Source organism: Opisthorchis viverrini (genome assembly GCF_000715545.1).
Source record: "Opisthorchis viverrini unplaced genomic scaffold opera_v5_566, whole genome shotgun sequence".
Classification (NCBI taxonomy): Eukaryota; Metazoa; Platyhelminthes; class Trematoda; order Opisthorchiida; family Opisthorchiidae; genus Opisthorchis; species Opisthorchis viverrini.
This window is the reverse complement of record NW_008752230.1, coordinates 124,099-135,089: the sequence shown is the minus strand read 5'-3', so window position 1 is coordinate 135,089 and position 10,991 is coordinate 124,099. Positions and strand designations below refer to the sequence as shown.

The 10,991-nt window shown below is 44.8% G+C and overlaps 1 protein-coding gene across 1 annotated transcript in view; it reads left to right on the top strand.

Annotated features, from left to right (window-relative positions):
* Window positions 1-5,837: 5,837 nt before the first annotated feature.
* T265_11741 (hypothetical protein) overlaps window positions 5,838-10,991 on the top strand; it is a gene marked incomplete at both ends in the record, with an annotated part of 26,385 nt that continues 21,231 nt past the window's right edge. Inside the window, one exon of the mRNA XM_009178484.1 lies at window positions 5,838-5,877. The remainder of the gene's footprint in view (window positions 5,878-10,991) is intronic.

Genomic DNA, 10,991 nt, shown 5'->3' with positions numbered 1-10,991 from the left:
CTTTGTGGATCCAATGACTGGAGCTCACACATGAACCATCGACTCTCTTTGACACGTCTACAAGATGCAGAATAAACACCAATGCGGTACACATCAATCTTCAGTGGACAGCTACTTGTGTGAGTTCGTTTGGACGCAAAGGCACCGAAAAACGGACCTTTTCATGCAAACTATTAATGACGTGTCCCAATTTAACCCTCCTCAATAAAAACAAAAATTGCAAATTTCGTATCCTCTTTTTTCTAATCTTTTTGGGTGGCGGGGGTTATCCGGAAAAGATGGCTCTCAGTATCCGCACAGTGGAATTGATTTTTCGAAAGTTATGACGTGTCCCTGATGGACTAAATCAATCGGGCAATTGAATTGACAGTACCAGTCCAAACCTATAAGCCCCATTTGGGCCTTCCAGGGTCTCAGCGATACTGGGAACTTATTCCGCCAGAGGTGTGATTGCTTCAGCGGACAATGAAATTTGGTGAGCTGCAAAAATATGACGGTAGATTAGGACGGTTTTTGGTTTGAGCACATAAGCAACAAAATGCAACATTTTGGCGTAGGAAGTTTTACTCCACTCGTAAAGGTTTTGAAGCTCAAGGAGAGGCACCATAAAAAGATCCATGGATCCGCTTTCACTTGTGTTACAACCCTGTTTACTATATTTTTACGTGCCTAGAAACTTTTTTCGGGAGCAGCGAGTCTTTTTTAAGCTGAAGCTCCCTCCAGAAAACAATTGGTCTGTGCTTTCGTCGCCTTTTTCTCCAAGATGTAGCCTCGGAAGGACTTTCTCAATGGACCATTCGGCTCTTACAATAACACTACAACGGCCAGGAAAGTGTTGTTCGACGGTGAATCCCCGTAGTGGGGCTCATTAAGTGCTTGAGTCAGTAAATCAGTTTTTCTACAACAGGACAAAAAGTGGTGACGCTGCCATGTTCGACTACCCGGACAGCTTTGTTTCAACTGGGTTTCATACCCGGTGGCTTTGACGCATGGGGAACGTCAGCGAATTGCGTTACTTCTGTTTGCACGCATGAGTAGCTGTTTACTTTGCGGCTTCAGATGACTCTTGGCACTTGATGACAAAATTACTCTCCTGGTACCTGAATTCCCCTCCAAGAGGGTTTCTTTAGTGACTGCATAACTCGATTTCCTCATTCAGGTGGACTGGTTTTGACGGGACACACCGCTCATCAGATTGCTGAAAACCCTTCGACCGGTTTCGCCCTTCTTGGGACAGTCGCCGAGTTCTCGTCAACCCCATGTTCTACCTAAATCCAAAGTGTGGGCGAAATACACCCAGTTACACAGTAAGCTGAGGAACATGAGACTCAGCGCGATTCAGTTGAGTTCCCCGTTAAAAACCGATCAGTGTGTAAATGAGTGTGGTTCGCAAATAAACCGGGATTGTTTTTCACGCCAGTCCTTTGAACACCAGCTGAAGAGAGGGACAATTCCTACTCGAATTGGAGTGGAACAATAAGTACCTGAAGTCACTTAGAGCAGTCTCACAGGCACTCTTACCTCCAATAGGAATGATTAGCCCAACCGAAATTTCCGATATCCTGTTACTGGTCTACATCTTGGCTGTAAACCTGTATGGGCCTTTCGATGCAATAATGTGATGGGGGGAGAACCGGGGATTACCTAATAGTATTACCGGAGCGTTGCACTCACGACTCGTTGAGGTAACATAGTGACGGTGTAACGGTGATACTACTGATGGAGGCATGCGAGTAGCATGTTTTCTCGTAAATCCGCTTCGCGTCTCTTGAAAAGTGAGCTCTATCACAGAATTTCTGGAGTTGCATTTGCTTGCATTTGAGAAACAGGTAATGAATATCCAGGAAAGTTCAGAAAGACGCGTTCAAGGAGAAGCTGAACATTCAATTCTTGTAAACAAGATGCATATGAGAGGGTTTCTCCTTTGTCCAATAGTCTGGAACTATTCAGTTGGCATTTTCCAATAAGTAACTCCGCAGCGAAGGCCTTCTTAAAAAGGGAGGTCTGTTGCGGAATTTGTGGAGTCCCTTTGTAACATTTGCTTGGATTTGAGCGATGAATGATTGGAGTCAATGAATATCCAGGAAAGTTCAAGAAGACGCGTTCAGGAGAAGATTAATGTCCAGTTTTTGCAAATAAGATGCAAATGAGAGTTTTGCTTCCCTGTCGAATGATCTGTAACTGTTCAGTTGGCGTTTTCTAATGAGTAACTCCGCAGCGAAAGCCTTCTTCCTTTCAACGGTAGACCATGGTTCGCTCACAAAGGTTTAGTTCTCAAGAGGGCCAACCGATAAGGGCCGCGGTCAAATATGAACGGGATTGGTTGTCATAGAGCCTATTGTCCTCCACAGTGAAGGTCACTGGCGCTAGAATAAGCTAGGGTAACATCATGAAATCCCTTTTGCCGCCATGTGACCGGCTCGGCAACGTCCTTACCAGAAGGTCGACAGCTCTTCCTGCAAACGATTGGTGCCAACAGCATTGTTGTTGCATCATCTTTTGACTCCGGAAAATTTTGTTGTAGTTGGCTTGCTGAATAGTTTGAGATTATAAATAAAAACAATCGTTCAGCTTTCAATGCCTAAATGCCGTGCCATCCGAAGGGAGCATGATGGCTTAGATACTGCCAAGTTGCCCAAGCGTAGACACGAACAGTCGAAATGCTTGAGTTGGGTTGGAACCGTGTACGTTCCAGTTTGCACCTTGAGCACTTGAGTAAATGTGAGAAAACAACACACGATAACCGACAAAGACGTTTCTATCGTGAATGCGGAATGCAAACGATGTCAGTACGCTCGTCCTCGTACGCTTTCATGTCATCTACTCAAATTCGCCTAGACGACTCAGAAGTACTCGCTCATGATGACTCAGAAGACCAGTTGATCACAGTGCCTTGGGTCCCAGGTACAGGCGTGCAACAGCATTGAAAATGGGGATCGTTCATCCATATTTTTCCACTGTGTAATAAAAAGTTTGGGTACAGTCAGTGACGTTAGTCAAGTGATGAATATGGTGCAAAAAAGCCGCTTCATATTCAAGATTCACAATATATTGTCTAGGCGCAACACACTACTCACAAGAAGACTAATAAAAACGAGAGTTTCGGCTGGTTTCAGTTGAGTGTCCGATCGAAAGCAAATTTTATGCAAATTGATTAATTTCATCAGGTAGAACAGAAACTGGGGGACTTCGTCTTTCTGATGAGCCTCGAAAGGCGTGAAACTGGTAGAGGTTCATCGAAGTGTTCTTAGCAGACGTATAAGTAGTGTGTTACCTCTAGTCAGTTTTTTATTGTTTACCCTCTACCCTCTTGCGAGTAGACTGTCAACGTTTCTAAAATAGCCTCCGTCATGGGTATTAATGGTTTGTTACAAGCACCTGTTTTGATGTCTGTTCTGTTCCGTCACATGACTAACTGCTCGAAATTGTCTCACCTATGGCGGAAGAGAGCGACCTGCTGTTCAATCCACCCATTCAAATCGACCGAAACACTGATGTGATAACTGATCGTTGATCAGACCCAATAATTATGGCCCGTTGTAATGCTTTGGAATCATAACGAAGTGAACACCCGCCTGATTCGTCACCCAGTTAACCTGTACAGTCGGCGAAACGAAGCTCATGTCCTATGAGGATCACCATCCGTACGTTCTTATAATTTGAAACACTTGGTCGAAAAGAAAGTTGATTTTCCGTACTAAAATGACGAGAGGAGCAAATTTAGCATAGCATCGACTCAAGGTCATTCCTTTAAAAATATCGATCCTGAGGACTGTCGTACAACAGTACACTGGCACTTTTGCAACAAGCAGTGCACTGCAAAACCGTTTCCTCATTACTCACTCGCCGGTTATTGCACTTCAAGAACTCGCAGTCAGCCAGACACTCGAATATTGTTATAACACATTAGTACTCTCCCCAGTTTGCTACTTTTTGATGTGGCTTCCGATAGATTCTGCTCCGTATATCGTCCGAACTTATAAAGAAATATCTCTATATTTTCAGTACCGGCTTAACCGAAGCTGCAGACAGAGTTTGCGGTGCGTGTTGGCTCAGGAACGTCAGAAATGAGAAGTTCATTCCATTTTTCACTGTTGAAGTCAATTTTCATCATTATCATAAACTTACATCAACATGTCCGTCACGAAGAGACGACCTTACCCTGGTGTGACTGTCTGTTTAGCTCGACAACCCATTGACCTATACTGGGAGGGTGTACACTAGACACTCTCAGAGTCTCTCACACCAGCTTGGTCAATGTTTAGACGTCTGACGAACACAGTCTCCTGGTTCTCTAGGCTGGTCGTTCCCGACCTAAAGCTGCCACCTTGACGTGGTGGTCGGGCTTCAGTGCTGCAATGATCCTGCGGGCTACACTGGCTGGAACTTCGTTCCACAAGGTGCAACCATGCCAGGAAGGCCAAAGGGGAGCAGCCAGACCAAGAGCAGCGAGACCCCGTACTACGAGTAATCGTGGTACGAGGTGGTCTGGGGGTAAAGTCGTACCCTACATCAACAACACCAATAGGTGTGCAAATGAGTTGTCTACTGAATGTCATTGTGTTTCGACTAACCCACCAGCGCTGGGAATTTATCAGCAACTGAACCAACGTACCAAAGCCACAAACGTCTCAACGTTCCACGTGATACACGTTACGGTGACTGAATCCCACGAAAGTGCTTTGTTCAAATGAAGTAGTACTTTCAGGGCGCGCCCCGCTCACAAATACAGCCGACCGCTGTTCCGAGTTGTGAAGGCAGCTTCCAAGACATGAATTACAGTCGCCCGTGTATGAGATTACCTTGTGCCCACTGATGCGAGACCACAGTCGGTTCATACAGCCAGCCTGGAGAGTCTGGTAGATAAACAAATCACTGGAACAGGGTGACAATGTCACTGTTCATCCTAAACAAGGGGACGTTGCATCCACTCAATTCATTCAATCAAGACATAAGGCCAGGCCTGGCAATTTTCATGCATACGAACAAACTGGCTAATTCCTCACTCAAAGCGTAAGCAATGATCTTTTTCGCTGGCATCTAACAGCTACAAAAATCTCCCAGAAGAGACTGATCCACAACAGGGTTAAGAACGGCCTTTCGCGCCAGCCACTACAGCCTTCAAATGAGACTACTCATCAGGAACCAGCAACATGGGCATTTTGCTGTCGCAGTAGAGGTAAGGACTGTGCTACTGATGGCGATAGTAGCATGCTCTCTATTTGGGGGGACGGCAGGGGTGATATAGGTGTCGTTGGTCTATGCTTTTATTTTCATTATGTCTGTCTCTCTGTTTTTGAATTATCTACGTATTGTGTACCAATGTGTTCCAAAAAAGGATGGACATTCGATGAACGTTGCGGCTGGAAAACTCTTAGTAACTGACGTTCTCCGTGTAACCTGATTTTTCAATATAGCTAAAGTTGAAACCAAATGATCAGTTTGTGCTTCGCTCTCATGCTAATCACTCGGGTGCTATCAGATCCATATGTGCTCTCACTGGTCAAACAAAGTTTGTTTCTTATTTGACAATACCCTTTTCACAGATACATCGAAATCCAATCAAACCTACACGAGAGTTGCAACTCCCACACACGAGGAAACAATAACTCTTCTGACGTATCATGGAAACCATAGAAAACGGCCAATTAACACTCCAATACTGACTGCTAAATGTTTCCTATTGTCTTGCTGAGGACGAACAGAGTTAATCGATTTTTGTTGGGCCTAAATTCCACCACTACTATTGCCACTGTCGATAGACAGTTGTATTGTTTTGTGCGTAAACCAATGGGAAGTAAGATATGTGGGAATCTATCTCTTTCGGAAACTGAATGGGCAGACTTTCCATGAATTGTAAACGGATCCTACACGGAAGTGAGTACGTTTCACGAGAGAGAGAGTGTGTGTAATGTTAATCTGACCATGTATTAGCCAACTATTTGAAAGTAGGAAGGTCTTAGCGGATGTTAAGCATTCGTACTGTGAACGGAAAGACTGGATGTACTTGATATTGTCTTTTCGAAATCTACCAATCCATTTTATAGACCTTTAGATGACTAGACGGAATTAATAGCCGGTCCGCTGTAGTATTCATACAACGAGCCCACCAGCTGCCCGATAATCGATTTAAGGGAGGTGTGAATTTCAAGTGTATGGCTGTGGCAGAGATCATGGTTCTTGAATAGCTCAATCCGACCGGTGCCCCGTCTGGTAAGTGGCAGGCCGGCAATAAGCGTCCACGTCTCAGAAAAAGAAGTCACCTGATTGGTGTTTTAAATGGTATTCAGTAGTATGATTTTACGTATGATTCCCCAAGACCTTGTTCTGTGGTTGATTGACACATCTGGTTCCCGAACTGCGGTACATTTCTTGGTTTTCAATGCTATTTCCCCACGGACAGACGGCACCAACACAGGCACAGCCAATTCCACTAAATGACCGAGGACGAGAACGTGAATGCCAGCTAAAACACTGAAGTCTCTAGAAGGGAGAGAACAAAAGTGATGTCAGTCAACTAGGATGTACTGCTCCTCCGTTTTGGATGAACTACGGTGCAGACAACTTGATTTTTCCCGTTTGGTGTAGTGTCCTTGTCGCGTGATTCTCACTCTACAAAGTACTTTCACGTAGGACGCACGTATATCTTTTGGGATTTTGGACCACGAGTGACTAAAACCTATCAGCGTACTATGCTTTACATCCTTCCTGATCGTTCCATGTCAATCGAATTCACTTCATCACATTTTGATTGGTTGATACCTAGCGTATTGAGACACGATCTAATTAGGTTTTCTTATTCATCCAAAATCAAGCATCATCCCCAGTGCTTTTGACGTCATTTATAGCTCCCAGTATGTTCAGTTAATAGTGACCGTTTTGAAAATTCGCCCTCCTTGGCGGAATATGCGTTGCTCGCAAAAGTGCACACCTTGGTACGTAATGGAGGGTAATTCCACACGGAATCGAGGATACGTGCGGTAGTCTGCTTCACTGAAGGGCTTCTGAGAGCTCAAAATTCCGGTTGGCGTTCTTTTTAATTAAGGTTCTTGAAACATAGTGGCGTGCACCCAACATCCGCCTTGATCACCGTTTCCAACCTGAGTTGTTACGCATTATCATGTCTTACGACCTAGCTACAAGTTCTATTTCGCATCAGATCGTAGCGATATGCCCGACAGATGAGGTGTAAAACCAAACGTATCCATCAGAGGGAAATTTGTGTTTCACCGAAATGGCTATCGTCGTGAACGCTGTCTTTCCCAGGTCTTATGCTGTTGGGTTATCTCTTGTGAGCACTCGACCACCAGGCCCGGTCGCGAAATTTCACTGTTCGCCGTCACTAAGTCTGCGACATGGGAGGTGGGTAAATTCCATCCGAGATCAGTTCCAGATTTAACAGACCTAACTGGTTTGAAAACACCAAAAAGGGGAAATTGGACGCGAAAGGTTTTAAAGTTTATCCCACAACTCATTCTGGTTGAGAGGTCTCGGTTCCGGACTTCCGTCTCGGTACACTCATAAATCGGTTCGCTGTACTTTTGTTCAGTGTGTGGATAATATGTTGACCGGCACTACACCGGTCCGTGAAGCCAGCAGCTCAGTTTCAGAGTCACAGACGTTTGTAAAACACTTTGTATTCCCCTTCGGACACTCTTCAAGTGGATCGAGACATACCGCAGCACAACAGAATCCAAGATCAAAGAAAAGCACCTATACAGAGTGATTCAGAAAAATGGATATCCGAGGAATCTCATCCGGAGATCAATCAGGAGGCCAAATACGATCGATGCAACTGGACAAGATGCAAACAAACGAGTCAAACTCCCGTACATCAATAACACCGCTGAAATGACGGCAAGGCAAGCACAATACAGTGGTCGCTTACAAGCCTGCAAATACTCTGCGGAGGACACTATCAAGACCACTGGGGAAATTAGATCGATTGAGGAAGAACAATGTCATATACAGGATCCAATGCAAGAACTGCGACAAACGGTATATAGGTCAAACAGGAAGGAAGCTCTCCACCGGAATACATTAACACAAGCTCGTCACTAAGAGGCACGATCAATCCTCCCTTGTCTCCGTACACAAAGATCAAGAAGGACACGAGTTCGACTGGAGCAGCGTTCGCATACTGGCTCAAGCAAGAACAAAAGAGGAACGCGAATTTATGGAAGCATGGTACTCCGCCGAAGAAGCCACCAACAAACATATCGAGATTGATCTCATTTACCAACCACTGAGAGCGAGAGAACGCCGGAACCACAGAGCTTTGAGTTGCAAAAGTAACCAGACGAGGAACACATAAAGGAAGCGGGAAAGCCGCATTCAAAAAGGATACATCATTTGGATCGAAAGAGGCACCCAACCAAAACACCAAATTAACCGGCAGACGCATGGACACTAACCACCACGATGGTAAAATAGGGCGGTACAAGCAGCCAATCAAGCTCAAGAACGTCAGACCACAACGCAATGCGAATCAAGGCTACTAAAAATAAAAGGCCTGGGGATGACCAATCAACACAAAGGAACGCAGGCCACAACGCAACAAGAATCACGAACTGACCAATAGATTCACTAAATTCGTTACACTTCAAGTAGCCAATCACGTCAGACGATAACAGATAGCCTTTGAATGTTATTTAAAAACGCACGCAGGCAAGGAACAGGTACCCACCTAATCCTCGTGACGAAACTTTTGCAAGCCAATTGCCAAGCTCGGCGGACAGATCAACAGCCACCTGATCAACAACCGATAAATTCATTCGAGCTACCAATATTTCAACACATTACCAACTTTGTACTCTTATGTTCGCGAGCTGACGGAGGTCGAAAATGCAAGTTATCTGATCCAAGATTTTCACGTGGCGGAATAGACAGCGAATATGGATGATGTGAGTGGCGTAGAACTCAGTTTCGCTCCGCCCAAGTGTCCCATCTACCCGTGTCAGCCAGTTGCACTCCTAAATACTCCAGTCTCATTTACCATTCAATATTACTGTTTTCTATTTTGCATGCAATGGAAACCAATATATTTTTTTACTGAAGTTGAACTATTTGATGCCCACAATTTTACCATGTCTGATCGTTCGATTAGAAAACTGACAGTATAGCTTAAGAGCATCACCTGTTGCCACGAATAGACAAGAAGACTGGACATCTCAAAGAACGAACCAGTGTTTTACACCCAACACGTTATACAAAGTCTATCCCCGTGGAGGTGTTGAACCGGGGAACTTGAAGTCACCTGCTCGAGACCAGCGGATCTCGGCGAAACGAGTGAAAAACATTGGGGAAGTCTGGCTCCTCTGAAAGAGGAATGGGTAAGAGTAAGTTTGAATGTTATCCGCACATTCATTTCAAGTGAACCGAACTGATTATCAGGGTTCTAAGGCGAGAACGCCAGAAAGAATCTCTAAAGTCCGTCGACTCGAAGGCTTCATGAGGTGGACTCAAAATTTTGTCGCAAACTCCCAAACATGTTTTACGCCAGTTGATCACAGCCGCATTTTGTAAAATCGGATCTTGTTTTCTAGCAGAACTTATCACCTGCTAAAAAATTATCCTACTGTATCCACCGGAAATCGATCGATGTTGAAAAACGCTGGAGGTACAATAAGTTTGTCGTGGAGTGAATGCATGTCAGATTTGTCGCTAGTCCGCTAGGTCCACATTGATGCACCTCAGCAACCGTTTGAATGCTTGTACAACGAATGCAGTAATACACCTTGCTGCTTCTTGCTTTACACGGGATTGGTCCCTTGTCTACACTTATTTGTGACATAACGGATCGACTCATGGCAACCCGGTTTGAATCGTCTAGCACAATAAAGTCGCAGAAGACCCAATGAAATCGTCAAATAAAGCGAACAGATTAATTACACTTGCAACTGAGCTTTCGTGAAACCAATCTATGCCGAAAAGTTGAGAAGGACCATACAGTTATTTCATCCTCATTGGGAAACACCAGTCGAGTAAAACTCACGAAAATCCGCAACTGTCCGGCTAGTGGTTGGAACACTTAAACGTTCGGCCATGATCAGCTGATGAGCAGTGTGGCTAATTCACACTTTGACAGGCTATCGTATCACTCCTGCTGCCATCACGGAGTCTGCATCACGTGATCACGTGTTTAGTGGGAAGCAGTGTAGTCGGAACACAACTTGCTCGAAACCAGACCTCGTTTCGGATGATTGTAGTGAATAACCAGAACAACTGTAGACCGAATACGGTTGTGAAGCGTTGCCATGAATTTTCAACATAGTTCTTGGAAAGGGTTGCGAGCTTGAGGCGTCTCACAACACTGTGGGGGTCTATCTCGTATTGGCTGAAGAAGGAACACAACTTGGCAATGAGGGACAGCCGAGATTTCCTTGTGGCCGTTCATTAATGTGATCAACTCGCAGTTAGACAGGTTATAGCGCTACTCATGCTTTGGTCACGCAACCTACTTCGGCTAACTGTACTGTCACTTCCAAAGTGACCAATCAACGTACAGACAAACTGCCAAATGTCCTCACTTAAAGATCACAGATCAATGTTCTCCCAGTCCTCGCAGTCCACGGAACTGCGGTCAATTGCTCGGCCGGCATGATGGTGCGTATCAAATATTGTCCGGGAAAGGGTTAGCCGCGCGACATTTGGATCTTCTCCAGATAAGCCCCACCAGTGATGCAAAAAGTGCATGTGCGAAAAGTTAAGCCCCGCCAATTTAGCCAGCTCCAGTTTAATGTACGCACATAACCTTGACCTATTTTTGATGGAAACAATTCCTTATCCGCATCTAGGCTCATTTTGTGCAAAAAAATTTTCCTCGTTTGGGGGTAAAACCTTAAATGAACTTTCTGACGCTTTCAACTCTGGTTCATGACAAGGAGACGGCAATACCTTTTTTGCAAAGCCACAAAGTTGGTAACTTGTTGAAATATAGGTAGCTCGGGTGAGTTTATTGGTTGTTGATCAGGTGGCTGTTGATCTGTTCG